Here is a 3,871-nt window from a genome sequence, read left to right on the forward strand (position 1 = left end):
TGGCTCTCTCAGGCAGGGTTGCCTACTGGCAAGTTACTTGTATTTATTTGTGGCAGACACAATGTCGGATTTCAGAAGAGCACAATAGCCAGGTATTAAATGTTTGCTCATGTCCCTTAAGGATGAGCTAGAATTGGTAGATCAAGAGTATTCTGATGACACACTACTGTTTTTACGCTATGCCCCGGATGTTTTGGATGCGATTTGTCACTCTTTGGACGTATATTGTTTAGCCAGTGGTGCACACATCTACTGGCACAAGTCTTTTGGCATTCTTGCTAACCTAGGGTATAGTGGATGGTTTTACTTGGTTGAGATGTGGTCAGTCTTGTAGATAGCCAGGTTTCAGGTAGGTCTAGATGTGACTATGGAACAACAGTTTGCACTTGCTACGTAGTTGACGCGTAGGAAGCTTTGCAACTGGTCCTCGCAACATTTTTCTTTGGCTAGTCCATCATTGGTGACCAATCAAGTGCTATTGGCCTTTGCATGGTATATTGCATCATGTTGGATGCTCCATCAGAGTGCTATGGCACAGTTGAGGCGCTTGATTTGGAACTTACTTTTTGGGGGATCAGATGGTACTTGAGACACTTGGGCTCGATGGTCCACAGTGATTCTCCCTCGTGCGAAGGGTGGTTTGGGTGTCATTGATCTGGAGTTACAAAGGTGTGCACTTCTTGCCAAGCTCATTGTTAGGTCTTTTTTGCTAGGCAATGAACCTTGAAGATGTCACTTCAGTCCACCTTAGCTACAATCACTCCTACCCATGGTGTTAGAGACATGTACAGATGGACTGCATGGATATGGTTTTACAAATGCGCTTTTACATTGAGAGCATCTCTCCTTTCGTGCGCTCATTGTTATAAATCTGGAGCTCCTTTAGAGAGTGCTTGGTTAGATGTATAGCCCGATCCAGAGAGGAGATTGCACGGCAGCCTCTTGTATGGATTTGGTGACCATCCCTCTCCACTTAGATTCTGGAGAGAGACCTCCACAGCTCAGGCAGCGATTGCACTTTGATTGGGCTATTTGGGATGTAGGTCCAGCGAGCTTGATGAGCACTTGGTGTCGTGATAGATTGTTGCCAGCAAATATCGTTGCAGAAAGGTATCATATTCACAGAGGGATTCGCCCTAAGATTATTGAGATAGTCTGCCATTCCAGACTTGTGGGACCAGGTCATAAGAGGAGATACTTCTCTTCCACAGCATTAGGGCTGGTGGGGTTACTTCGACGAGTTTAGCACAACCCTTCTTGTTAATTATCAGGTCCTTTCGTTCATTATTGCTAGATAGTAGGGCTCCTCTGCACACACACACACACATACATTTTTACTTCGATGAGAAAGGACCTGTTCTTTCTAGCCTTACTTGGCAACCGATCAGAGTCATGGGTTCTTGTGGGAGAAAGCAATTCGTGGATCCTCATCTCACCGCAAAGGATGCTGCCTCTTGGAGGCTTTGGATTTGGGAGGGTCGTCCTTTATCTCAACTCTATTGGGATCCTGGCAAGTGGTAGTGCCCATTGGATGTATGTGGACATGCTCTATTGCTAAATGGACTATTTTCTTATTTTTTTGATTAATTTCTATTTTATGAAATTAGGATATTTAAATGTGTACACTTGAACTGTTAAAGTTAGGAACTGTAGATCTACTGGAACTGATAAAAGCCATCAGGAATCGACAATTGTGATGTGTCATATGATGGGTGACATTAAGCATCATGAAGGAGTTGTTCCGCAAGTTCGGTGGGAGAGACTGGGGAATGGGTATTCCCGATGCGTCACATGATGGTGACAGGAGCATCGGATAGCGAATACTCCATTGGTCTAGGAGGAAATCCGAACTGGATAAAGGAATACGCGTAAAGACGCAAACACAAGAATAAAGAGGGTTACTAGAAGCTTTTTCTTGAAAAAAGCAGGATATTTTTAAGTGCTTTCTGGGAAAGCAGATGCTTTCCCGCGAGGAAATCTATGTCTACATTGCATCTGTGCACGAGGTTGCATCCAGGGACGCCTGGGAAGTGTTGTGTAGCATCGATTTTCTGCTCACTGAGTTTTTATTGAGTTTTTGAACAGGTTCAGCCTATTAAATAAGTGGCTGACTGCCCACTTAAGTGGGCAGCCCATTATTAAAATAAAGCAGGACAACAGGAGGGCACCCCCAAAATCTGCCAAAATCAGGAAATAGGGCAGCGTTCTCTCTCTCTCTCTCTCTCTCTCTCTCTCTCTCTCTCTCTCTCTCTCTCTCTCTCTCTCTCTCTCTCTCTCTCTCTCTCTCTCTCTCTCTCTCTCTCTCGTTCAACTCCTCGTCGGCTGGATCTTTAAGGTCTCTTGGGATAGTTTCCTACGACGTTAAAACTCTCTTCGTCTTCTTCTTCTTCTTCTCTCTCTGTCTCTCTCTCTCTAGAAGCTGCCACCAATCTTCTCTCTCCTCTCCGTGCTATCCCAACACCCCTATCCATTGCTATTGTTACGGCAGAGCTGCCGGCTATTCCTCCTGCCCTCCGGAGCCAGCCCAGCTTTCGAGAGTCGGGTCTAGTTTGGCTTTCTTATGTGGGGAGGAGCAGTCTTGTGGTTAATGCATTGTGTTGGCACTCATTAGTTTTGTGAGGTTGTTGCCACAGATTTGGTTTTTATGCTTACGGTGTCAGGGTATCTCATTGGTACCTTGAGTATGATACCCAGAAGGGATGCGCAGCATGATGCTCCTCGATCCCAAGATAAGGTGTTTTGCATACTAGTTGTCATTACATTAGGAACGTTTAGCGAGCTCGTTGCTGTCACGTCCTCAATGTTGCACCATCCTCTACTGTGGACATCCTTGCAGACATTTGGACGGATATTTATCTACACTCCATTTAGCCGCCGGGATTCGACAATGGGTTCCTCAAGGGCAGCTCCACTGTTCCTCAAGGGCAGCTGAGGAGCACAGGTTTCGTTTTTTGAGACGATGAGCTCACTCCCACATGTTTCTTTGTTTTTCAAGGTCGTATGTAGTGGCACAACTCCCCACCACAGTGGTTCATCCTGCACTCCGCCATCCGTGTCTTGTGTGGATTCTCTTTGTCTCTCTTTGTCCCGGAATGCGTCCCTTGTGACTATGGCCTATATGGTTCGTAAAGAGCCAAAACTCAAGATTAAAGCTAGGAAAATCCCGACAAGAGAAAACTACCTCACTTCGACACATTGAGGGCAACTGGCCTTGGTTTATTCATCTGTCTCTCTTCTCGATTAGTCTAGCTCTCATGAGGAGGTGCATTGTGTTCTCTTAGGGTGCTTGGGGCTTGTTGCTAATCTTGAGGCCAAGTCAGTGGTCTCATGTGTAGGAACAAATGGCATCAGTAGTAGCAGATGTGTGTACAAGGGATCTATCCATCAAGGGCATGTCATATCTATGTTGGACCACCCTTGGTCACTTGTACATGCAGCTTTCTATGAGCATGGAGTGCCTTTCCCAGATCTCTCTCTCTCTCTTAGAGATTGTCTTGTCTCTTTCTACCTCAGTGATCTATCTTCTCCACAGTTGCTTGTATATGTATGTGGAATTGCACATGTTCTCTAGTGTCAAAGGATCTTTTTAGAGTCGAGCGAGATTGGAGTCGAGGTGTCCATCGGATTGGAGGTCAGTCCGCGTCCTCATTGCATCTTTTGCTACCTATTTCTATAGTGTATCGGAGCCTTGGTGTCTTGAATGTCTTGGATGCTCAATGTAGGTTGATCCGGTGCTTTATTGGACTTGATTGAGAGAGAAGAAGCTTGTAACACGACGGGCACCACGTGCCAACTAAAAAGAATAGACTAAGATAGACGGTTAGCACTTCAAACAACTGAACAGAAAGACAAAGAGAATCCACACGAGACA

The sequence above is a fragment of the Adiantum capillus-veneris genome, chromosome 30 (genome assembly GCF_014529385.1).
Source record: "Adiantum capillus-veneris isolate H3 chromosome 30, ASM1452938v2, whole genome shotgun sequence".
Lineage (NCBI taxonomy): Eukaryota > Viridiplantae > Streptophyta > Polypodiopsida > Polypodiales > Pteridaceae > Adiantum > Adiantum capillus-veneris.